Raw genomic sequence first — 25,972 nt, 5'->3', positions numbered from 1 at the left:
GGCATCGGTCAGCACTGCCCATGGTTCCCCTGAGCGATCACTCAGGTGGCATTTCTCAGCACGGAGCTGCTGGGCCAGTGGGAAGGCCTGGGGTCAGGGGCAGGGGCCTTGAGCGGCATTATCTGCGTGTGCCCTGGGAGCCCAGCCTTCAGGGCAAGTCACTTGGCCAGAGTGTCTGCCGGAATGTGAGGCCCAGCCCTGCCTGGGAAGGTGCCCTGGTTGCAGGGAGCCCCGGGCAGCACAGGGAGCCAGGTTCCCACCATGGGGACTGAGGGGCCTTTGGGAGCTCCTGTTGGGGGTCTGCCGGCTTTGGCCTGTTCAGGCTGGCCAGTCCTCAGCTCAGGCCCTACCCGAAGGCCGGTGGGCAGCACCTGGGTCTATGTAGGTGCAGCTCGGGGTACCCACGTGGCCTAGGGCTATAGGGTGCCAGCAGAGGGCTCTGGCTTGGACCCCATCCTGGTGGGGCATCTGGTGTGGACTGCTGGGTCCTCCTCAGCTCCAAGGGTGCTGGTATGAGGGCCCACGGGGCCCAACTTCCCCTTAGAAGGTCCCTCTGCCCACCTGTCAGGCCCGTGGTCCTTGTATCAAGAAAGGATGGTCCTCAGGCCTGGAGTAGCTTGACCAAGCCGGCAACACTGGGCAACCCAGTCCACTTTAGGGCCTGGTGCTCTACCCAGAAGACCCCACACTGCACCCCACCCTCTCTCCTCCAGCCTCCATCTCTGGAACAGGGTGGCCCCTTCCCCAGCGGAGAGCTAGGACCCTGGCCATCCACCCCCTAGCCCAGCTCTCCTTATGGATTTCCTCCACTTCGGCCTTTGACTGCTGGTTGGGCCCGTAGCCAGTGTCGATTCACCCCTTGCCCCTCCTCCCCTCCCCCTTCTTCCTGCCTGGCTGGGCCCCAGGCCTGGGGTGGGCATCCAGGCTGGGGCTGGGGTGTGGCCCTGCCTGGGTGGGGGGCCTTAAAACCAGGAGAAAGGAGAATGATAAAACCCGTCTTCTCCCCCTCCCTCCTCCCCTCCCTCTCCCTTCCCCCTCCCTCTGTCCACCCTCTCTCCCTCCCTCTCCCTTCCCCCTCCCTCTGTCCACCCTCTCTCCCTCCCTCTCCATGCCCCTCCCCCTTCTCATCATAAAACAAGGAATTCATTTTTCACGTGGTGGAGCTTGAGTTGCAAACCACCGCTCCTGCTGTCTATGTGGGGGTGGGGATGGAGCGGGACACTGGGTGTCTTCTGTCCCTGTCCCAAGCAGCAGGGGCCACCTCAGAAGCCCAGCTGGGACCTTCTCCCTCTCCCCAGTCAGAAGACTGAGGGGCAGGAGCTTTATTTTCCTCCTTTACTTCCCTGTCGAGGAAGGGAAGTCGAGGGGTCGAGGTTAAATGGAGGGCAGGGGGCCCACGGCCTTTACTCTGACATCTTTGAACTCAGGAGAGGCTTTGACATCCTGACCGCCAGCCCCCAGCACCAGTCACTGACTCCCAGAACAGCACTCTGTACAGGTGGCCCTCCCCTCAGAGGATCCCCCAAAGTCACCCTCTGGTGCCCCCAACCCCTGGCTCCCAGGTCCCCAGAAATCAGCCTCCCAAATAAAACAAAGCCTGGGCCCCTCGTACTCAACCAGCCTGAAGCTTGAGGGTCCACCCTCACTCCCTCCCTGTTCCCCAGACCTGCTGCCCATGGTCCCTCCGACCACACCTGGTCCCCAGTGACCCTGCAAGTACCCTACCTCTACCGTCTTCTTCTGCCCTCAGGCCTCTCTCTTCTCAGGACTGTCTCCAAGGAACCTGCTACCCTGGTGGCCTGTGGTCTCCAGCCCGACAGCTTGGCAGGGGTGCCCCACGCTGCCCCCCATGACCGGAAGCCACCAGGTCCTCACAGGGAACACAGCTAGGAGAGACCTCGAGAGCCAGGACCCCGACAGGACCAGCTGGGCAGAGGTGGGGCAGGGAGTGGCCCCCTGGCCTTCTCGTCTGTAGCTCCGGGGAGCAGAGCTGGCCACTGGGCAGGGCTTGGACAGCGGGTCGGCTCCTACCTGTCCCTGGAGACCCCCATAGGATGTCCTCTGTGCCCCCCTGGGCCAGGCATGGGACACACTGGGACCTCTAGTCTTCTCTGTCTTTGCTCCAAAGCCCCACACAGGGGTCCTTCTTCCCTCCCAGAAGCCTGGGAAGATGGGGCAGCCTTTCTGAGGACCTTTCCAGCAGCACTGCGGCAAGAGTCTCCCCAAGCCTCAGGGGCCGCCCCTCCTGCTGCCACCACTGGACCACCCAGGTCTGTCCAGGTCCCGGGCACAATTTTCTCTGTACCCCACCTAGCAAGCAGGCCTTGCTCTTCCTGCCCACAACCAGCCGGCCCTCTTGGCCCCCAGAACCAAGGGATGGACCCAGTGGCAGAGAGTGCAAGATGGAGACCCTCCACCCCCTTCCCTGGGACCCCAGAACATGGCTTAAATGTGTGGCCTCAAGATCTGAACCTGGGCAGGACCCCTTGTCTTGGTTCCAGGTCGTGGGGGCTGAGCCCAAGGTGGGGAGGGTGGGCAGGGTTCCTCTTTCAGAAAGTGAGGATGAAACGAAGTCAAGTGAGGAGACCCCCATGGGGGAGGGGCGGCTTCCAGGAGACAGGGTGCCAGGGAACAAGGGACTAGAGCCGGGACACCCACCATGGGGCTCCTCACCCCAGCCCTGGCACAGGCCTGGGGCCATCCGAGCACCCATGGGGCACCTGGCCGCTCTGTCCAGACACTTCTCAGAGAGAGGGTCATGCTCAGTACCCCCTCCCTCCACTGCTCCGGAGCCCCAGGACTATGCCAGCCCACTGGCCAGCTCCCACTGCAACACTGCACCCACCTGGGTCGGGGTCTTCGCCTCCCATCTGCCCATCTGATCCCAACCCAGGGGAGAGCTTCGGTGCCCACTCACCACACTCAGCCTGGGATCATGGGGACGGTCGTGGACGAACAGAACACGCAGATGTCCAGAACACGTGGATGATCAAGAATGGGACCTCTCCCTGGGCCCTCGCTCGGGGTGTGTGTGGGAAACCAGTCAGGGCTGGGCGGGGGGGACACAGGTCCTCAGAAGTGAGGGGCTAAGCCTAGACCAACCTGGATGGTCTCGGGCTCCCATTCCCACTCTTCCCCAGGCACCCCTGTACCATGTCCTTCCCTCATTCCCCCTCCACCCATTGTCTCTGGCCCCCTCTGGCCCCCTCTGGCCAGGGTATCTCTGGGGGTCTTCCAGCTGCCCCCACCTCCCCAACATGTGTGCCACCTGGGTGGGGACTGGGTCAAAGCCCCCCAGGAGGCCCTGGGTGGCCTCGGGGCCTAGTGGGTGGGCAGAGGCCGGGGGCAGGGGCACCAGCATGGCCCCCGCCCCCACCCCGCCCGCAAGTGCAGCCTCTGCCAGGTTTCTGAGGGGCATTGTTATTAATATTATTATTACAGCCGCTGCAAAAACACTGCTCTAAGCCCCTCGAGTGATTTATTTAGCGTGCGGCCTCATTGATTAGGCCAACTTTCCACGGTGGTGGGGGAGGCAGCGCCTTGGCTCCGGGAACCTCTGGTCTGGGGGGGCCGCCCGCCGGGCGCCTCTGGGCAGACGCGGAAGTCGCAGCCCCTCCTGCCTGGCCAGAGGCCCCCCCGCCAAGGGGAGGCAGCCCCCTGCCCCAGAGAGGCCCCAATCTGAGGGGGGAAGCAGTGTCTGTCAGATGGCAGCGGCTGAGAAAGGGTCTCAGTCTGCAGGAGGAGGCCTGAGCTGAGGCCGCAGCGGGCCACCAAGCCTTGAGGGGCAGCAGGCACGTGCAGGGGAGGTGGCCGGGGCCACGCGGGAGGCCAGCAGGGCCCAGGAGGGATGTGCTGGCACCTCCAGTGTGAGGGCCTGTGAAGACCCCGAGGGCAGCCCGGGGCCCTGGAGACGCCAGGGCTCACCACCTCTGGAGGGGGGGACTTGGCCCAGACCCCAAATCTTGAACCACTCCAGGCTCCTCTGCACGGACCTCCTTCACTGTTCCGGCGTGTGAGCATCTCCTTTTCTGCATCCACCTAGAGCTCCCCGGAGCCTGGTCAGCTTGTTCTTTCCTCCTTCAGTGGAAGGATAGAGGTGCCCCTCAGGCCCGCCTGGATCACGCACCCCTGAGGGTCTCCGCCAGGGACCCCCAGCCACTTCAGGGACGCCCAGGCCTCAGCCAGCCCCTGAGACTGATCCCCCTCCCCCACCTGCATCCTGCTGCCACCCAGATCCCGGTCCCCCTGCCGGGGGCTTTCCACAGGTCAGGTTGGGGTGGAGGGAGTGCCAGGCACTTTGTCCTGCCTCCACCAGCCCCGACCTGCCTCCCAAGGGCTCCTGGAGCCTTGAAACCCCAGGAACTGACCCCAGCTCTGGTTCCCAAGTCAGTGTCCACAGAGGCTGGTGGCTTCCAACAGGATTATGGGGAGTGGCTTAGGAGGCAGGCTCCTTTCCCTGCTTTGATTCGGGGTGAGGCCTTAGGAGAAGGAAGACCAAGAGTGAGGGGCCGGGTTGGAAACTGCCTGCAGTCAATACCCATTCTGCCTCTCTTTTCAGAGTGCCCCTGGGGATCAAGGGTGCCATCCACGGCAGGCACAGGTGCAGGGAGGTGAGACAGTGGCCTGGGGGCTCCATGCGCTGGGAAGGAGGATCAGAAGGGAGGACTCCTCACAAAGCCCTGACTCTGGGTCTCAGCCTCTGCCCCCAAAAGCTAAAGCCCATCGGGCTCTCCTTGGTCCCTCATCACCCTCCATGCGGGTACGTCTCTGCAGCTGGCTACCCATGCCCCATTCTTTGGGACCCAGAGGCCGGGGACTCATGCCAGTGGAGGAGGTGACTGCGGCTCCAGTTCCCACAGGGCTGTGGCCTCCTCCCCTTCCCTTTTTATGACTAATAAAAGGGATTGTAAACCCTGTATGCGTACAAAGTGCACCCTATAAATGGCTCCTGGTAATAATGACATTTGCAGCATGCCCCTCCACACTCTGGTGGGAGTGGCCAGGGGAGGGGGCTGGCTGTCCCGGGCACCCAAGGAGAGGGTACTGCCCATTGTCTACCGGCAAGACACTCCAGGACTGGGGGGGCACCGCACTCCATGCGCCCCCGGCCAGCGCCCCAGGGGGGCAGGGGGAGAACAGAGAACACAGCTGCCCTCTGGCCCCCAACTGCGGCTCCTGGGCCTGCTCCCCGAACAGAGGGCCCACCGTACTGTGGCTCTCCCAACGTCTCCCCTCCACGTGGCACATGGCTCTTCACTTGGAGCCCCAGCTTCCTTGTCCGACTGTGGGGCATCTGGCCATGGGGAAGGATGTCAGGCCTGCAGGTGCCAAAGGGAAGCCCTTTGGTCCAGCCTGTGTCCCAGTCCTCCATGTGGCCGCCCTCGTGTATTTGGGGCCGTGGCCCCGAGCCCCCCCACCCCGACGGTGGACATGCTGGGACAGGGGTGGGGGAAGGCGTGGGAGGGGAGGCGGGTGGTGGGGGGCTGGGTCCTGAGCCGTACAGTCTCCTCCGCAAAGCCCCACAGGAAAGCTCTGGGGATTAAGCCTTGTTTTCCCTGCTCTGACCTGCTCCATCTCGCCGAAAGTGGCCCTGGGAAGACACTGATCACCTTTTAAGGTGAATTTCCTATTAAGATTCTTCTGTTGAGAGAAGGGCCGATGGAATGCGCTGTTACCTAATCCACGCAGCGGGCCAGCAGGCGCCTGCCAGAGAGTGGCAGGTCCAAGGGATGCCCTGGGGGCTGCTGCAGCCCTGAGCCACTTTTATGGAGTGTTCCGGGCCCAGCCCGTGTCAGCGGAGGAGGCAGGTGGCCTCCCGAGGGTCAGGTCTCCTATCCTTGTCTGACGAGGAGTGAGTATTTTCCCCTTAGTAAAGTTCTGGGGAAGAGTTGCCAGTTTCTGGTTTTCGGGAACATCGGCTCACAAGGACTGCCGTGGTCCAGAGCCATTGGGCAGAAGCAGGAAGTTTCTGGTGTGGGTGTGGCTCTCATGGGGCTGGGGGGTAGTGTGAGCACCCAGCTCCCCGCGGGGTGTGGGGCCAGGGTTCCTAGACTGCCGATCGCCCTAGCGTAAATGGTGCCCCCACGACTGGCTTTCAAGCCACCGCCGTGAGCCACTGGCCACCTGCACCCCTGCCCTGCTGAACTCGAAAGTGGAGAGGGTTCATGGTGGGGCCTCTGGCGCTCGCCCACCTCTGCGACCCTCCCCACGCCCAGAGCCCCTTTGGAGTGTCCTCTGCCTCTGTCTCCCAGAGGGCTGGCTGGGCCTGCTCCAAGGGTCCCCCTTCCACAGCTCCGCACCCCTCAGCGATGGAGAAGAAGCAGCTGGAGTGAATGAGCTTGAGCAGACAAGGAAATCACCCCAGGGGCTGACACTCCCAGCATGCTCTGCTGCACTGAACTTCGAGGGGCACCATTACAGGGTGGGTGCTAGGGGTCGGACCTCGGGGGTGGCTCAGACCCACCCTGGCCTTACATGGCCCCTGCTGGCTGGGTCTGGGGCTCTGGTCTTACCACTCAGCACCCAGCTCTGCCCTACAAGTGACACTGGCACCCTGCCTTCTGGCCGGAGGAGCCTTGGGCTGCAGGGAGCATGGGGTGCTTGGAGGGAGCGGCCGACACCCACGCTGGCTGTCATCACTTCACACCCAGGCCTTTGCTGCCCTTCTGTCTCTGGCCACTCTGGCTCCGGGCCCCCCACACTGGGCCCTGAGATGGGCCCCAGGTCAGCCCCCCACCCCCAGTCCTGCTACCTGCTTTGGCTGCCTTTGCCAATACTGTTCCCCTGCCGCAGTGGGGGGTGTTTGTGGAGTCCTGCCCTCCCCACGTGCCCCATCTCTGTCTCATTTTCCACCGTCCGTGTCAGATACCAGCATCCTTGGTCTGTGTCCAGACAGCCAGCTCCAGGCAGGAGGAGGTGTCCCAGCCTCCGCTCCATGCAACCGCAGGGCAGGCCTGCCCAGGGGTCCTGGCCCCTGGACTCCAAGAATGTCCTTCCCAGGGTGGGCCAGCAGGCAGAGGGACCACCTCTCCAAGGCTTCCCAAGGCGCTGGGAGCTGGCTGCTGGCCCCAGTCCCCCGGGGGGAGTTCCGGCAAGCCTTTTCTTGGGGTTGGGGACCAGATTCCGGTTCTGTCCTATCTCCCCAGCTGGGTCTGCCTGTGTCTTGGGAGGATTGCTGCCTCCTTTCTGCACTCTGACTGAGGCTCCCCACCCCCTCACCCGCCCCAGTCTGAGAAGCCCTCAAGGGTATGCAGAGCAGTGGTGAGAAGGGGTTCAGGGAGGTTGCAAGCCTTGAAGATTTATTCCTTCCTGACCGTGCTTGCAAGGGCTACACGTCTGGAAAGAAGAGTCAGCATCTGTGCATCTGTACATTTGCGTGCGGATGTGCGTGTGTGCACACAAGTGTGCGTGTCTGTGCATGTGTGTGTATGCACACATCTGTGCACATGTGAACCTGCGTACATCCTCAAGGAAGCAAGGATTGGGGCCAAAGAGTCCAGTGGGCAGAAACCAGGGTCTCAGTGGAGGGGGCGGGACGAGAGCCACCCCTCCCGCAAGCAGGATTCCTGTCCCCATGTGCCACATCATTCTGAGCCATGGTAAGACCACAAGGCCGTGGGTCCAGGGACTGGCCTTGGTTCCCTGGCTGAGCTGTGGCAGCTTCTCACTTCGTCCCCTGAGAGGCAGGGGTGCAACAGGGCCGGGGTGGGGAAGGGTGCTGGGAGGCACTGGCGGGGGCTGGGGGGCGAGCCCACAGCCAGGCAGAGGCCCAGGCACATTTGGGGCTTCCTGGCCTGGCTGAGGCCCCCAGAACCCTGCCTCCCACCCAGGCTTCTCAGCTGTTCCAAGCTGCTGGGCAGCTGGAAGGTTCTGGGAGCCGAGGGATCCCAGGGCAAGGGCAGTCGGGGCCCCCCACGTCAAGGCGGCTCACTCGATCCGGGAGCCTGGTTGCCGTCCTGCCCTTGGGGTCCTGCGGGTCCCTGGCCCCCGGCTCCCGGCCGCAGCCTCCGCCCTCGTCTTGGACACCTCCTGACACTGGGGCCCCGGAGGACCCGCCGCTGCCCGGCCCCCAGCCCGGCCCCCGGCCCCGGCCGAGGATGAGAGGCCTGTCTGTTCTGGCCTGGCGGGGGCGGGGGCTCCTGAGCGCTGCCATGAAGGTCCCCGTGTGATTTGCAAACGTGGCTCGTGTTTGGTTACACTGAATAGAGGGAGAGAATTTTCTCCTGAAACCACCTCGTTGGCCCCAGACCAAGTGTAGGAAAGCAAGGAGGACATTAATCTTTCCCCTTTTAAAACAAGTTTGCTTTTTAATTTTTTTTTTTTTTTTAAGAAAAAAGTTCCAGGCTCCATTTTTCCTTATGTGCCTTCCAGACAGGGACCCCTCCCACGGCTGGGCTGCCGGCACTGCCACGCACATGGGGCCTCCCCCACCCTCCCCGAGCTGCACCCCCCGTTCCCAACAAGGCTGTGCACAGAAGCCGCTCCCTAAAACCCACTCCTGATAGTCGGGGCATCCAAGAGGCCGCAAGCAGGAGCCTGCAATGGGAACGTGGGGGTGAAGAGCCCCTGGGCACCCCCTGGGCACCCCCTGCCATCCTGGCTCCCCACTCCCAGGCTGCTCTCACCTTCGGCTGCCTTGGTAGCTGGAGCCTCCCAACCAGGCGGCATAAAGAGTGGGAAAGGCCCCAGATGCTGCCCCTACACTGGGGCAGAACCAGAAGATGTCCCCCAGGTGACAAGGCCAGTGTGATTGAACACACAAGATGCTTGTGTGCAGGGCCCCCCACACCCTGGCACTGGCTCCTTCTGGGCATTGGTGTGTATGGGGTCGGCATGTGTGCAGGCTGCCAAGGACTCCCTGAGACCCAAGGGGCTCCATCTCCCCAGGCTGCCTTCTTCAGCCAAAAGGCATATTTCTGGGGGGAAGCCCAGCAGGAATCAGGGTCCTGGAGCTTGGAGCCCCTGCCTACTCTGCTCATGTTCACTGGGGGTGTAGGTCTGCAGACCCTGAGGGAGAGGCAGGAACACTGGTCGCTCCGGGGGCCCAGCAGCCGCCCAGGATAGATGCTGAAGAGGACAGCAGCAGAGGTCACATGGGCGGAAAGCCTCGGCCTCCCGGTGGGCCACTGGTTCCTACGGTCCTGTGTATGCTGGCCTGCCTGCTCCCAAGCATGTGCATCTGTGCCGGCATCCTGGGCTCTACCCGAATTCCACCCCTACTAGCCTCCAGGCATTTGGAGTGGACTCCTGCACCCACTCGCTGCCCAGATTCGGGTATGAGACAGCCGGGTCCCCCACTGCGAGGTGTACTGGGGTGGACCTAAATGTCCCAGAGTGGACACGACCCAACCTGCCTTCTGCTCTCCCCTCCAGCTCCTGCCATCCAATGGGCACAAATGAGTCATGGGGGCTCATGGGGGTTTCCCCCCGGGAAACCTCCAATACCCCCCTTCCCTCCCACTCCAATGCCTTGACCCCTGGCTGCTGTGGGCAGGGGGAGGTCATGGTCCTGTTCCCTGTAAACACCCACTGTGTGCCCACCCTAGGGGGTGGCCTGAGGGCACCAGTGAGAAAGAATGGGGCAAAGGTGGGTGCTGGGGTGTGGGCACACAGGCTGGAAGGGCCACAGGTGACAGGGAGGATGAGAAGATGGTGTGGAGCTGGGTCCCTATGGGCAGGGGGTCATGAGCAGGGGCCACGAGCAGGCGTTGGAGAGAAGGATGGCCAGTCCCAGCATCTGTGCCCTACTGGCCCGCATGACAGACAGGGAAACCGAGGCCCAGAGAGGGGCCGGGTTGGCATGAGGCCACAGAGCTGGTAAGGAGAACACAGCAGAATTCCCCAATGAAACCACCTGTCACTCTGCCTTCCCCACGAGAAGAAGAACAGACACGCTTTTGTTCCTTCTGATGGGGGTCTCTGGGCAAAACAGGCAGGTGCTCTGGTCCGCCCCCCAGGGCCTCCGGAGCTGCCGCCCCGTAGGGTGCCAGCAAGGGGGCAGGAGAGGCCAGGCAGCATGGTGCCAAGTGTTCCAGGAAGCGCTTCTCCAAAGGAGCCAAGTGGCACGGGGCAGGCTCCCCAGCCGCCCGCCGGGGATCAAGGAAAGCAAACACGGGAAGCAGAAAGTAGTTGAAAGTGAGGAACTTTAGCAGGAGATGAGTGGGGCCAAGGCCTCCAGGATGGAGCTATCACACGCCACACATGGCATGGGGCTGCCACCGCGCCTGGGCCGCCACACGGTTCCCGCCACTCCACGAGCTGTTCCCCATGGCCCTCCCCACGGCCTGCACCCCAAGAGGAATCGGGGACCCCCTGTACCCAGCCCAGGGAGGGGGCAAGGCCAGAAGGCAGGAGGGTGACATGGGTTGCCAAGCCTTGTGGTGGGGACAGGTGTCCCCAAGGGCCACTTCAGGGCAGGGTTATTTCCGGCCTCAGTCTCACTTTTCCTCTTCCCAAAGAGGCAGGGAATGTGGGCACCAGCAACAGTTGAGACCAGCAGGCGCCCTGAGGCCCTAGAAAGGGCATGAGCTGCTGAGGTGACCAGAGGAAACTAAGAGGCAGCGGCCTGCTCGGGTTTCTCAGGGGGCCCCCCAGGGCCGGTTCGCAGGGGAAGGGTGTGTGTGCTAGGAAGATGTGTGTGGGTCTGGTGGGCACCGGGGTCCCCTCCACCCATCTAGGACCCCAGACCACACCCAGCTCCCATCTGCTGGCTGAGACCCGGCTCTGGCAGCCCCTTCCCCACCCCAACTCTGCGCCTCCCCAGAGGATGTCCTCACAGACCCTTCTGGCCAGCTGTCCCCTCCTGTCCCCACTGGCTGCGAGTGGCAGTCCCAGCTGCTGAGGCCCACCTGGCCCCGGCCCAGCGCCAGTCACCTTCTCCCGCTCATGCAGGGCGCTCGCTCAGGGGGCTGCAGGCCTTTTTTGGGCCTGTGTGCGCTGAGGACACTGGTGCCCACCGAGCAGAGGCTTATCAGCAAGGCCGTCCTCGTGGGCAGGGGGCCACCTAACAGCGGCTATTTCAGGCCTGGTGTTGGCGTTTCTCTCCTCTTCCCAAAGAGGAAGGGAATGTGGACACCCTGCCTGGCTGGCACAAACTGTGTACTCTGAGACCCCAGAAAGGGCAGTGAGGGCCAGGGGGGGAGGTCAGCTCAGGCCGCCCGGCCATCCTTTCTGCCCATGAGCTCACAGCCTTCAGCCCTGGCGGTTTCAAGGTCCCCAGCGTCACCGCCTCCCTAAACCCACGTTCAGGGTAGGTGTAGGGGTTGACCCCTTTGCAGGGATACCTTCTTGTCTCAGGACTGGGAACTGCCTTGTGGACTTCAGCCCCCCAACACTGCCCCCGTGGTTCCCAGACCTGCAGCCTCCCTGGCTCTTGCTGCCCTGTTGTGTGCTAGCTGTAGGGCTGGGCTCACCACGTCTCAGGATGACGAGATGCCCCCACACCCATATACTGGCAAGGCTGGGACCTGTCCCAGGACACGGCTGTTCTGGGCAGTGCCCGAGGGAGGGGCTGGGCTTACCAGGCCACCTCCATCCTGAGAGCAGGACAGCCATCCCAAAGGGCTGAGTGACAATGAATGTGGTCCTCTGTGCCCCACGTAAGAGTGTCTTCCTTCTTTACTATCCTCTGCACCGGGAGAGCCAGAGCCAGCTCAAGCAGGCCTGCCACAAGGGCCAGCAGCTGGCCAGAGGCCCCCTCCCTACAGGGAGCTTGGCCATCAGCGTGTGGCGGGGCGGCCAGCATGCCCCCCAGGCTCCCGTCAAGAGCAGGTGCCCCTGGCTGAGGAGGGCAGCAGTGAGCACATCACTCCAGAGGCCAGTGGGTAGTGGTTGTGGGGGCAGCCATGTGTGGGAGATCAGGGGCATGCAACATGAGAATGGCAACATGGCCAGCCCCCCCCCCCCCCCCCCCCCCCCCCCCCCCCCCCCCCGCCAAACCATCTCCTGTCCTCCGGGGACACTCCCTAGACAGCACTTCCTGGGGCTGAAAATGCCTAAGAACGTGCCTGCCTTCCTTCCAGGGCAAAAGGGCACCAGGTTTGCAGAGGCAGCCAAACCATTCCTGCCCCGGGGCACAGGGTGCTGGCGCAGGCACTTGCCAGGCAGTTGGGAGCACGGATGCTCCAGAGGCAGGTTCCCCAGGCCCTAGCCTGAGCCCCCCGAAAATGGAGCTGGGGGAGGAGCTTGTGCCGAGCCCCAGAGCTTCCCCAGCACCCAGGCCCACCGCCACCCCAGCCCTGCCCACCCGATTCCCCGCCCCTGCTGCATAGGTGATGGGGACCAGGGACCAGCGGCCCTCCCAGAGCCAGTGGGTCAGCCCCCTGCGGTAAGGGTGGGGCTGTGGGGGCGGCCAGCACAGCCCAGCTAAATTTCGGCTCAGCCCACTGGGTCTGGCACTTTCTATCCGACTACATGCCTTGGAGCTGGGGACAAGAAGCTTCCCCACCAGCCGGAAGGTCTTGGGGACCCTTCTCCGGGGCGGTGGGCTCGGGAGGTTGGATTCCACAGGCTTCAAAGCCCTTGGAGCTCACAGCCGAAGCGGGGCAGGAGCACCAGCCAGCTTTGAGGAGCCTCCGATGTATGACAGCAGGAGCTCTGCCCGCAGGGAGCTTGCAGTCTCTCTGGGTGGACGCCAGGCCACCTGTACGTGGACATCCAGCCAAGCAGCACGGTGCCCGGAAACAGGAAGTGCGGCCTTCTGGGAGTGCTGGGCCCATGGGTGACTGGCCCACGTTGCTCTCAGACAAAGCCGGGACAGCAGGCTGGGGGGCTCGGGCTGGTGACCCCTGGGCCTGGAGCTCTGGTCCTGGCCTAGCGCGGGGACAGGCAAGGCCTGCGAGCCAGCCGTGTGCTCTCAACCCCAGTGTGCCCCCAGGAATGAGGTGTGCTGCTGGTGGAGCCTGAGGGCCACAGGGGTGCCCCCGGCCTCCACCTTCCTCTCCAGGACAAAATGGAGGTTTGGGTCTTACCTCCCGGGGGCCCTTCAGCCCAGGATACACCCTCTGCCCTTCCCCGGATGCCAGGCCCAGTGCAGTGAGGGGCCGGTCAGGTGCAAGGAGTTGATGAAGGGTCCCCTGGGACTTCAGCAGTGGAGGGGCACGCAGCACGGCCCCCCAGGATCCAGCCCCCACAAGCTGCTTTCGCCAAGCAAGTGAGACCTGGGCTGGGGAGGGGGCAGGCGGTGAGTGGGCCCCAGAGGAAGACTTCAGGGCAGAGGTAAGCCAAGACAGACCCCTCCCTCCATTCCCTCCTTCAGGGTTCCTGCCCCTGAGAAGGTCCCAGGAGCACGGCGAGCTGGGACGGCTCTGGCCTCCATCTGTGTGAGTGTCCACTCATCTGTGGGGACAGATGCTCAGCCCTGGCCCACTCCAGGATGGGCATGAAGGCCAGGAGGAGACAGCGGGGGTGTTAGGACGGGGGTCCAACACCAGCACCCTGCCTGGAGGCCAAGGTCCCAGCAGGACCACCTGGCTGCCTGAGCACCCCGCGGCCCCAGAAGTCCAGGAATGTGTGGTGCCCAGACACGTCCCCGCCAGGAAGTGGCCGTCCTGCCAAAGGTGCCTGGGCCGGAGCACTCCCCTGGCCACGGCTGAAACAGCCCACTGTGTCAGCAACTGTGCCCAAACACAGGGCACACTGCCTGGTGCCCGCATTGGAAATGCCCCAGAGACAGGGGGGTCGTGCGGAGGCCTGGGGTCCCGTCTGCAAAATAACTCATCCAAGCGCCCCGGGTGCTATGGGTGCAGGCAGGGTCCCACCTCGCCCTGAGGATCTGCCTTGGGGCTCGGTGTGTGGCTGGGAGGGAAGCACGGGGCCAGTTTCAGGAGTTTTGGGTTTGGACATAGGGCCAGGGATCCTCTGGGGCTCAGAAGTGGGGACAGTGACAGGAGCCGTGGCCACGGGGCCGCTGACCGCAGCTACAGCCTCGCGGTGATAAATGGCCTCCCCAGGAGCCAGGCGGTCCTGCCAGCCTCTCCTCAGCTGTCCACATTCAGTCGTGGTGGCCCTGTGGTCCCCCCGGGCCTCACACAGGGCAGCTTTGTGGACAGGCCGTGATTTATGCGGTGCTGCTTCGGGGATCGTATGTGCGGGGCTGGCACTGGGGGGCGACGGGTGTCCTGGAAGCACTGCCAGCCCAGGCTGGGGGCTCAGGGTCCCACTCTGCTGGGGGACACTGGGGACCCGAGCCTCAGGGGGGTCAGGGCAGGGTCTGAGCTCAGGATTCACTGCCCCATGAATGCCGTGCCCGGCGAGGGCTCTTGGGTGCCTGTGGATGTGGGTGCCAGCAGGGAGGGGCCCAGCCCTGCCAGGCTGTGGACCTGCCATGTCACATGTCAGGCACAATGTTTCCCTACTTGGTGCTTGGATCCCAGAAGACAGGAGTGTGGAGAGCCCCAGAGAACGTGGTGGTTGCCCTACGCCCTGTGCCCTGGTGCTTCCTGCCCACCCCCAGCACCCCCTGGGCAAACCTACACCTGGGGAAATGTCGGGGGGGTGGCCCCCGGGCCCCACAAGCTCACAGGTCCTCACCCCCAGCCTGCTGTGCAAGGCCCACCCTGCCATGCGCTGAGACTTTCCCACCCACCCCAAGCTCTCCAGGGACAGGCTTTGCTCCTCAGAGCACGTTCCTCCTCCAGGAAGCCTTCCGGGTCTTTCTGCCACCCGCCAGAAGCCAGAACCCCCAGATAGATGCCTTGGTCGCCATTGCTGAAGTCAATAGCCCATAGTGGCCCGTCCCCAGGAGGACCCACCTCCTGGGCAATGCCTGTCATCCAGGCCCAAAGCCACATGGGTACCTGGGAACCTGTGGCCATGGGGTGTGGGCTGCTGTGTGGCTCCCTTTATTCTGGCTTAGCTGGTGCACCAGGGCTTCGGGCGGGACCACGGGAGATGCCCTGGGACCCTGCGCCAGGCGCTGGAAGCTGGAGAGGAGCGGCTCCTTGCTCCTGGGCGATGGCTGGAGTTTGGGTAGGCTGGCCGCCTGCGTCCTTGGCTCCCCGGGACCCTGTGTTCCTGGCGGGGAGGAAGCGGGCTGGGCTGGCCTCGGAGTCTCCTGGACCTCATGGGCCTGCGGCTCTCTCTAATTGCTCTTTCTAAGAAATCCCTCAAAATCTTTTTCAGAGAGAAAAGGCCGGGGAGGAGTGGGCCTGTGGTAGGAGCAGGTGGCTCTGAGGGTGGCGAGGATGACTTCAGCCCGAGCCGGACCCAGAAATGACTTCTCCGGATGCCACATGCCAGCGCTGGGCACCAGGGCTCCCCGTCCTGCACCTCCCCACGGCACCCCACTCTACCCCTGCCCTGGCTCCGCCCTCCCCGCCCCCACCCCACTGCCCCGTCCCCTGCTGGGCCGCTCCAGGGCTCAAGCCACAGCCAGGGAAGGCTCCACACACACATGTACTTGACCTTCCAGCCCTGGGCCATCCCGTGGCCAGTGGAGACCCAGAGTGGGTCTGAGCAGAGCCACCGCCACTCCACTCTGGCTCAGCCCTCCTTACCCTGACCTCCCCTGCCCTGCCTGGCCTGTCTTCCCTCTCCAACCTCTGCATTCCAGCCACCTCTCTCTGCGGGGGCCGTTCATATACTTGGCCTCCACCTTCCCCAATCCAACTGCTGTCCCCCGCCAAATAACGTCCCTGTTGCCTCCTGCGAAGGGCCACCAAGGTCTGTGCTATGAGACCAGCCGGCAGGGGGGCCCCACTGCGTTCTCAGAGTGAGACAGGCTCCTGGAGCCCAGGGCCAGACCCCAGAGGGCTGCCAGGCAGGAGGATCAGGGTCAGGAGGCGGGAGGGGCTTCCAAGCCCAGGGCCTCAGGTGGAAATGAGTGGCTGATGCAGGTGGCAGAGGGCCCCCAGACAGAGGGTGGTCTGGGGTGCTCGGCTGCAGTATGGGAGCCAGACCCATCAGGGCAGAGGCCGGCAGCCCTGTGTGCTGACCCCGAGGGGTCCCCAAGAGGCCTCAGTCACCTCTGGGGAAAGCGAGCTCCCTCTTTCCCAGGCCCAGCCCGGCAGGGCTCCCTGTGTTCCCTACAGCCCAGAGGTGGCTGTGTGTCCAGCTGCAGGGTGGCAGGAGGTCCCTCTCCTATACCTTCAGTGTGTCTTTGCCCCAGACTAGGGCGTGTCCACCCCAGCCTTCACTCCAATCCAGGGGCCTCCCTCCTGGCGGGCACCCCACTCTCCCATCAGGGCAGGCCGGGGGCCAGGGTGTCACGGGTCTGGCCACACGCTTTCTCAGGGACAGGTATTTCCGAGCCGAGCCAGCAGGAGAGGCCTTCTCAGGGGCCCGGCTTCCCCTTCCTCACTAATCCTGTTTCCTGTGTTTATCCCGCTGGACTGAGAAGGAAGCGGCCTCAGGCCGCCGGAGGGAGGGTCCCGCAGGGTCGGGGCAGCAGTGCAGCGGCCTGCCGGCGCGGGCCCACTTCCTCGGGCCACCGAGATTTCGGGGAGGGGCTACTGGGTCTTGCCCGCGGCACAGGAAGAAGTGGACAGGGCAGGATGGCAGGCAGGACCCCCGCCCTGCTCCCCGAAAGAGGCAATCCAGGCTGGGGTGGCCAGGGAAGAATGGGGGGCTCTGCAAGGGGAGGCAGGGGGTATAGCACAGCATGCTGAGGGGTGGACAGTCAGCTGGGTGCTGGGGCTCCGGCTTGGGTGGTGGCAGTGTCACTTGGGGTCCTGTGCGGGCCACCATACCTGCACGCCAAAAACCAGGGACCCCAGAGGCCTGCTCAGTCCCCACGGCCCTGGGGCTCAAATCCTCAGGAGCCACAGGGAGCAGGGCTGGGGGGCTCCCAAGGTCTCTGGTCAGGGGTCCAATCCAGGGCCCCCTTCAGGGTAATTCTGGAGGGAGCTCCTCCTACTAAATGCCACCCAGAGGCCCCATTGCTTCCCCTGAGAACCCCGGGGTCCCCACTCCAGGGCTTCAAGGGCTGCCAAGTGGGGAGGTCACGGGGCCTGAGGACCCTGCAGGGCTGGGCAGACACCTGGAGTTTCTCAACCTCCTGCCCAGGTGGGCCCCCCCTCACCAGGGTTCAGGCTCAGGGCCAGAGGGTCAATGCCAGCGCGCAGCCCCCGGGGATTCCCCTCCCCGGGCAGAGCCAAGGGGCCAGGCTCCCCGGGCGGCGGGGGCCCTCAGGCAGATAACAGCTTATTGTCCAGTTCAGGCCCAAATTAGCTTCGGCCTTGGCTTGTGGAAAAGCAGGTCTGGCAGGGAAGCAGCCCCTGGGCGCTAGGGTTCCGGAGGGAGGCCTGGAGGGCCAGATAAGGCCTGAGGCTGTGGCCATGGCTGCAGGAGGCCAGTCCAGCTCTGCCTGAGAGAGTCCCCAGATGGGACCCTGGAGAGGTGTGGGGGTGGCGGGGCACCCTGTGCCTTCCTGCTCCTGATGTTCAGAGCTGGGCCTAGACCCCATGTGTGCAGAGGAGACCCAAGGGGACACCCCCAGCCCCGGGTGCTGTGGGCAGGGGCGCTCAGATAGCTCCAGGAGCCACAGACAGGTGTGAGGCAGGCCACCCCAAGGGTGACCAGACGGTGCTCTGCCCATGACAGGGTTACAGGTGACCCTCCAGGGCACCGCTGCCGTGCCACCAAGGACAGGTGGCAGAACCCAGGCAGGTGAGGCCAAGGTGTGGACGGAGCCTCGGGAGGATGGGAAGGCCGGCCACACAGAGCAGACCTCACCCACCATCCTGGGAGGACGGTCTCCTGGGCGGTGGGGAGAGGCCAGGAGGAAGATGCAGAGCATCCACACTGCACGGGCCTGGCCCCAGGGCCACCAGCTGGGTGACATGCAGAGCCAGCGTTCCCCACGCTTCCCCCACCCTACCTGTCCTGAGCTGGGCCACCCCTCAGGCCCCAGCAGGGCCCCAGCCCCTCCTCCCACCTCCCTCAGACTTCAGGGGAGGGGAGGGGAGGCAGGAGGGTCAGGAAGCAAGACCCCTCGAAGTGACACACCCCAGACTTTGCCCCCGGGGCTGGGTGAACCACCTGGACCCCCTGCTGAAGGCAGTCCCCCGCCCCCACACAGGGCACAGATGGGGCCTGGCTTCCCCCGTGTGGGGAGGTTCTGCTCGCCCAAGGGTGGCAGAGCTGCCATTTGTCCAAACCCCTGAGATCAGCAGGGCACGGATCCCACTCACTAGCCCTTGGGGCAGCCGAGGCCCAAAGCGTTGGTGGAACCCCAGTTGACCCTCCAGATGAGGACATTTGGTGCCTGGCCTGGGGTTGGGGTTTTGCTCCAAGGGCCCCAGGGATGTCACAGAGCCAAGGAGATTCAGGTCTCTCCGAGGCTGCACCTGGCAATGGTGGTCTCCCCTGAACGTCTTGGGGCCACCCTGGGGCTGCTTCACCATGAGCCTCCATGGAACCAGAGCGTCCCCAGGCCTGGTGCCCCCTCTGCCCACTGGGAGGATGGTGGGGTCTTCACTTCTCAGGACCCTTGTGTGGGGCCCTGCTCTGGGCGGCAGCCCTGGAGCCGAGCTGGCCTCTTGTCCCCACCGGGCACTGAGGGCAGAGCAAGACTCTGGGTCTCTGAGGCCTCCCTTCCTGCTGGAAGCAGCTAGAAGCCAGGCACCCACATCCTGGAACTCCTGCACAGCCCATAGTCATCTGCCTCCTTGGGGACCCCACGAGCTCATAGTCACTCCCAGCATCCTCTCTTCTCCTCAGTGCCCCTTCCCACCCCCATCCTGCTCTCATGAACCCCAGCCTGATCCTGGATTCTTTGGGCCCAGCACCAGCTGCAAAGCAACACACTGAGGTGTCCCCAGCCTCCCCCCTCCTCTGTCCCTGCCCTGGATGCAGATCTGAGTAGCTTGTCCTGCAGCAGGGCCTGGAAGGTCAGCCGGTGGATGGGGGCGCCCCACCACCTGTCCTCAACGGGGGTGGGGGAGCTCACACTCCTTCCCAGAATCCAACTGCCTTCACCTCCAACAGCACAGTGTGAGCTGGGGAGTGCTCTGGGAGGGTTGTCCACCCCCTGCTCCTGGCCAGCAAGGTCAGAGCCCCAGAGGGGGAAGAGGTTTGTACAAATGCACTGGGCTCCCCAGGGCCTCCCACCCCTCCGCAGCCGTGGGGAGACTGTGTCTGTCTGTCCATGTCCTGCCAGTCAGGGGGGACCCCTCTGACCAGCACCCCAGCCAGCCCCTCCTCCTGCCCTGCAGTGACTGTCTGCTGTCCTTAGGGGCCACCTCCAGCCCCTGGTTTCTCAGAAGCCCCCTTGCCCTGCGGTCTGCAGACTGCTGGTCCCCCAAGCTCACAGGGCACTCCCAGCAGCTCATGAGAGCTTGGGCGCAGCACATGTCCTCCACGGCTCCCCACGCAGACCCTGAGAACCAGGACCTGGACTGCAGACCGCTGAGTGCGCCTCCTACCTCGGAGCCCCAGTAGTGAGGAGATCGGGGAGAGGAGGCAGCTGGCCCTTCAGCAGGCTGTGCGGCCCCTCCCTGGGGTGTCTGTGTCTCGAGGCCCAGAGTGCTGGGGGGCAGGGAGGTGGGGATGAACAGAATCTTGGCTACGCCTCCTCTAATCAGGGTTGACTCTAGGCCTGGTGGGGCCTACTGCTCCTGGGGGGCGGGGGTCGGCAGAGGGACTAGCCTTCTAAGGGGGTGCCTCCCAAAGGCCCCAGCTTAGGGGCTCCTGCGCTGAGTGCTCTGCTTCCAGCGCGGCCAGGCCAGGCGCTGCATCCCTGGAACCTTTAGCAAATGTGAGAGCCAACAGCAGGGCTGGGGGCTACTGGGGCTCAGCCTGTGGCTGGAGTCGGGGTTCTGCCGAGACCAGATTTGGGGGTCCCCTTGGGCCTGACCAGCCGGTCCTCCAGGCTGGGAGCCGAGGGGCCTGCGTCTGCTGGGATGAGGGTCCTGGTCTCAGGGAAGGGAGAGGATGCAGGGTCTCTCCTGGCCCCTAGACACCCCGGGCAGAGGGACCAGAGGAGGGGCCCAGGTTGGTGGGGGGAGGGGGCTGGGGTTGCTTGCCGCCCACACCCCCCCAAAAGCCCCACCTCAGTGGCCAACGTGGATGTCATGATGTCCACTGACCTCACGGGGGCGCAAGAGACAACAAAATTTCGGCGGCTCCCCGGGAAGGCCATCTGTGGCTGGAACCTCCTGGGCCGAGCTGGCTTATGGTGGGCCCCCACCTCTGTCCCCAAGATGGGAGCCCTGCCCGTCCCTCCCGGCCCAGCCCCCAGCTGCTCCCCAAAGCCATGGCTTCCTGGTAAGCATCTCCCCTCTTGCCCCGACAGCCACTGACCTCTGACCACTCCTCCTTCCAGAGCTCTCCCCCCACTCCCTCCTGTTCCCTCCCTGCCCCCCAGGGCCAGCCTCCAGAGAGAAGGAAGCTGGGAGCCCCACCCTGGGCTGAGTTGGGGACTGAGATCTTTCAGGGAGGGGGCTCCAGGGGCACCCGGGGGTGGGGTTTGGGGGGGCATGAACGGCCTGGGGCAGCTCTGGGAAAGGCCTGGGAGGGAGGGGGGAGTGGCTGCTGCCAGAAGCCTGGGAGAGGCTGCAGGGGTGAGGCTGGGTGAGCTGGGCCCCAGAGCTGGGTGGAGGCCCAGGGTGGGAAGTGGGTGGAAGACGGGTGATGCAGATTCCAGGGCCACATGGGTAGGGACAGGGAAGGTGGCCGCCCTGGGGCCAGGTGAGGGAGGGGATTGCAGGGGTGTTCAGGAGGCGGAATGGGGAGGGGAGGGAAGGAGTCCTGGGGGACCCTGGGGGCCATGGGGGGCCCAGTGCAGGGCCCTTCAGAGGAGGCAGAGGGGGGCTGTCCAGGAGCAGCTGAACACAACGACGCCAAGGGGAGGCCAGAGCAGCCGGGAATGTGGGAGCGACGCATTCTCTGGGTCTGTGCTAACAGGTGCAGGAGCAGGGACACATGCAGACCATTCTCCTCTAGGTACTGGGCAGCCATAGAAGGCTGCGGAGCATGGGCAGCCACCAGCCCAGAGGCCAGCAGGCTGGCTCGAGGAGCTGCAGGATCCACTGGGGAGCTTGCAGACATGACCCAGGCCTCAGACCTCCCCCCCACTACTGCCCAGGTCAGCGCTGGAGTAGATGTGCCCAGTGGTCCCAGCCAAACTCTACAGTCGGGCAGATGGGAATCAGCCTCGGTGCTCACAATCTCCCCCCCAACAGCTTTCTGCCACCCAGAGGGGAGCTGAGGCCTGGAAGCGCCCCCCCGCCCTGACCTCCAGACACTGGGACCAAAGAGTGCCCCCCTTCTGCACCCAGGCCACTGCCCCCACTTGCTTTCTGCTCCCTGTGGCCAAGGGGCGTTGCCCTGGGGCAACTTGCCCCTCGTGGCAGTGGGAAGTCTCTAAGAGGGTGGCCCTGGATGGGGGCAAGGAGGGGGCCATGGAAGAGCCTGCCCCTGACATGGGGGCCCTGGGGCACCAGTCTCCCACCACCATGCTTCCCTGAAAGGCAGGAAGTGCAGGGAAGGCTCCAGGACATAGTTTTGGGGTCCAGCCATTTCCCTGCAGGACGGGGCTGCAGCAAGAGGGACGGACCCGCGGGGGCGGGTGAGCAGGCTTGGCAGGCGTCCCTGCTGGCCACGCGGTGGGGACCAGGAGGGCCTTTTCGTGGAAAAGGGATCAAAAGCTGCCTTATCACATTTGTTTTTTCTCTAACCTTTGCTTCCTCGCTTATGCAATGCGCCCCCTCCTCGCGGCCTTCACCTCTGCTGGGGAACGACAGCTCCCGGAGCCCCCTGGCACCTGGCCGGCCACTGGCAGCTCGAGGGGCGCTCAGAGTGCCTGGGGGGCCAGGGTGGGGAGGGAGGCCACGGGCCACTTGCCCTGTCAATCACTCGCCTCCCCAGGGGCTGGCAGCAGGGACTTCTGAGGGATTTCTTTGTAGGCTTGGCGGTGGGCCGGCTGGGTGGGGAGGCGCACCCCGAGGGCAGAGCCAGGTGGAGGCACAAGTCTGAGTGTGTTTGGGGCGGTTTTAGGAGGGGCTGGTGAGGGTCCTCCGTTTGTTTGCTAACACGGGAGCTCCCTAGTCTTCTTAAATCAGCAAATCTTCATCCTTCTAGACAGGATTTGGCTTGTGGAAACGGCCCAGAGCCTCCGGAAGTCAGATATGGGGAGGCCCGAGGTGGGGGAGAGAGGGTGGGATGGGAGGAGTGGCCAAGATAGGCGAGAGGCCCAGGTAGGAGAGAAGCCAGGATGGAGAGAGGCTCAGATGGAGTAGAGGCCCAGGTGAGGGGTGGGGGGAGAGCCCCAAGTTGGGGAGAGGCCCAAGTCAGGGAGAGGCCCAGGAAGAGTAGAGGCTCAGGTGGGGGAGAGGCCAGGTGGGGGAGAGGCCCAGGTCAGGGAGGGTTGTTGCTGGATTGTAGGAGTTCCTCACATGTTCTGGGTAGTCACCCCTTAGCAGATAGGTGGTTTGCAAGCACTCTCCTGATGCACTGGGTGCTTCTTCCCTCTGACTGTTTTCCAGCAGGTGCTAGAAGGTGCCCCAGAAGTGCTGGGGGAAACGTGTGAGTGTCTACCGTCCACTCACAGGGACGGTAACTATGCCTGGACCTGCTGTGATCAGTTCTGACACGGAGGCCCCACCACATCAACACTCATCTACCACATACCTGAGCCTCCGGCAAAGATGCTACGCCTGGCGGGTCAGCTGTGCCTGGAGACACGGTGGCATTGAACCTCCATTATCCAGGACCCACCCCGTTTCCACAGGGACCAGACCAGTGACAGGATGGAGGCGTGATGGCATCACCAGCGGCCTTGAGCGGTGGCACTGAGCTCTGCGCCCCCGCCAGGATGCTACATGCTTCTGATTTGATGTCTTGACCGCGGCGGTTTGGGGGGTTCCCACTCTGATCTTCCTACCCAACCTATGATAGGACTGTAACTGCCAAATGTCTCAATGATACATTCAGGGATTGCAAAGGTGACCACTGGATGTGTCCGTGAACACAGCAGGCCCAGTGTAAGCTGGATGTTGGCCAGGACCCCATTTATTGCTTGGCCCCTTTGGCCTTCCCCTTAAAAGCGGACCCATGGTAACTCTTTGGGTTTGGGGTATCAGGGCCAGCCCCTACCTTGTATCTAACAGCCCCACAAAGTATGGGGGTCCCCTTTCCCTGGTGCACAGCCACTCAGGTGGCCATGGTTACTTTGGGGGGCGGGGGACAACTGGGAGAACCGGATGGTAGTACTTGCTGTATTTGGACACTTCCCTCTCCAAAAAGCAGGTTCCAAGTGAGAAAACAAACCCAAATCCAGACATGGCTTTTTATTGGTGCCATCACTCTCTGCCTCTTGGCAGTCCTTCTTAGTCTCTGAAACAGCTCTATGGAGACGGATGGACCTACAATAAATGGCACATATTTAAAGTATACGGCTTGAGAAGGGTAGACGTCTCTCAAGCATGTGCGTATGTGTGTGTTGTGTAAACCAGGGTCAGGGTAGAGAACACACCCATCATGTCTGGCAGTGTCCTCGTGCCCCTTGCGATCCCTTCCAGATGCCACTCGGCCCACCCCCCACCACTGGCTTCCTCACTGCTGCCTTTTCTAGAGTTTTCTACTAATGGTGTCATCCAGTGAGTAGCCTTACTGCTCTGGCTTCTTCCAATCAGCATCATCATGTTGAGATTCGTCCGTGCTGTTGCACACATCAGAATTCACCCGTCTATCACAGAGTGGGATTCTGGTCGATGGCTCTACCCTCCTGTTGATTTTTATCCACCCGTTTGTTGACGGACATGAAGGTTGTTTCCAGGATGGGGTTATTACAAATAAAGATGCCGGAAACATACACCTGCAAGTCTTTATGTGGACGGTTGCTTCCTCTTGGGTGCATGCCTGGGTGTGGGATGCTGGGTCACATGGTAGGTGTTTGCTTGCCTTTTTAACAGCGTGTGCCCCTGTTTCCCAAAGCGGCCCTGCCCTGGCTGTGGACAGCTGTCCCCTCTGCCTGGTGACTGCTCACGCTAAGCATCTTTGCAGGTCCTCATCTCCCATCTGTATGTCTTCTGTGGTAAAGTGTTCCAATGGTTTCCTCACTTGTTACATTGAATCCTTCGTTTCCTTGCTGTTGACTTTTGGGGAGTTTTTTTTGTTTTTTTGTTTTTTTGTTTTTTTGTTTTTTTTGTTTTTTACTTTCTGGATACAAATGCTTTATCAGACAGGGTTTGCAAACATTTCCCACCAGTCTGTGTCCTGACTTCTCAATTTCTCCCTTCTTAAAAGCTGAGCTCTAGCAGACGTGAAACTTTATGTCAGCTTCATGCATACAACAGAGTGACTGGTTGTTTGTATGTAGCGATGAAGGTAACATCTACTACACATCCTCCAACTCCAACCCATAGTTACATTTTATTTTCTTCCACGAACTCTTGAGACCTACTCTCTTAGCAACTTTCAAATATACCATATAGTAGTCACCACGCAGTACAGTAGATCCCCATGAGTTATTTATGTTATAACTGGAAGTGTATAGCTTTTGACTCCCTTTACCTAATTTGTCCATCCCCCTCCCCACCCACCCATGTACCTGCAGCAACCACCACTCTGTTCTCTGTATCCATGAGTTCAGTTTTTGTATGCATTTGTTTTTTTTTAAAGATTCCCCATACAAATGAACTGTACAGTATTTCTCTTTCTCTGTCTGACTTATTTCACTTACAAGATACCCATAAATTTTATCCATGTTGTTGCAAATGACAGGATTTTTCCTCTTTTTCTTATTACTGAGTAATAGTCCTCTGTGTGTGTGTGTGTGTGTGTGCACAGCATCTTCTTTATTCATACACCTACTGATGGACAGTTCAGTTGTTTCCACGTCTCGTCTCAGTTCTTGTGCATAATGCTGCAGTGAACTTGGGGTGCCAGGTATCTTTTTGAATCAATGATTCTGTTTCTTTCAGGTGACTAACCAGTAGTGGAATTACCGGGTCCATTTTTTTACTTTCTGAGGAACCTCCATCCCGAGTGGCTGCTCCTTTTTGCATTCCCACCAGCAGTAGACCCTTTCCCCACATCCTCACCAACACCTTTTGTTTCTTGTGGTTTTTATTCTAACCCTTGTGACAGGTGTGAGGTGGGATCTCACTGTGGTTTTGATTTGCATTTCCCTGAGGATGAGTGATGTGGAGCATCTTTTCACGTGTCTGTTGGCCACCTGGATGTCTTCCTTGGAGAAATACCTGTTCAGATCCGCTGCCTATTTTTCAATAATGTTGTTCATTTCTTGCTAGGGAGTTGTAGTTCTTTCTATATGTTGGATATCAACCCTTTATCAGATATAGGATTTGCAAATATTTTCTCCCACTCTGTTAGTTGTCTTTTTAGTTGTGGATGGTTGCCTTGGCTTTGAGGAAGCTTTTTAGTTTGATACAATTCCACTTCAATTTTGCTACTGTTGCCTTTGCATTTGGTGTCAAATAAAAAAATCATCACCAGGACCAATGTCAGGAAGCTTATCCCCCTGTGTTTTGTTCTAGGAGTTATGGTTTCAGGTCATACATTTGTGTCTTCAATCCATTCTGACTTGATTTGTGTGTGTGGTGTAAGATGGGGGCCCAGCTTCATTCTTTCACTGGTGCTCCCCATTCAATCTCTTAATGGTACCTTCTGTAGAGCAGTTTTTAATTTTGATAAAAGCCAATTTAGCCATGAATGCCTTTATGGATTATAATTTTGCTATTACAGCTAAGAAATCTTTGCCTCACTCAAGTTCATGAGACTTTGTCTTATGTTTTCTTCTGCAAATTTTAGTTTTAGGTTTTACATTTATTTAATTTATTTATTCATGAGACACACACACACACACACACACACACAGAGAGGCAGAGACACAGACAGAGGGAGAAGTAGGCTCCATGCAGAGAGCCTGTCTCCAGGATCAGGGCTTGGGCTGAAGGTGGCACTAAACCGCTGAGCCACCTGGGATGTCCGAGGTTTTACATTTAGATTTGTGATCCATTTAGAGGTAGGTTTAGTTTTGTTTTGTTCTTTAGAGTTAGGGTTTGTATATGGG

General features: G+C 61.7%; 1 long non-coding RNA gene across 1 annotated transcript; it reads left to right on the top strand.

Moving 5' to 3' along the window:
* Positions 1–19,912: 19,912 nt before the first annotated feature.
* LOC140599038 (uncharacterized) lies at positions 19,913–23,740 on the top strand. Its single transcript, XR_012001691.1, has 3 exons — positions 19,913–20,202; positions 20,881–21,022; positions 22,425–23,740. It is a non-coding gene; the product is annotated as an uncharacterized lncRNA (long non-coding RNA).
* The last annotated feature ends 2,232 nt before the right edge of the window (positions 23,741–25,972 follow it).

This window comes from Vulpes vulpes, chromosome 5 (genome assembly GCF_048418805.1).
Source record: "Vulpes vulpes isolate BD-2025 chromosome 5, VulVul3, whole genome shotgun sequence".
In the NCBI taxonomy this organism is placed as follows: Eukaryota; Metazoa; Chordata; class Mammalia; order Carnivora; family Canidae; genus Vulpes; species Vulpes vulpes.
Note: the sequence above shows the minus strand (reverse complement) of the source record. Positions and strands in the feature narration are given on the sequence as shown.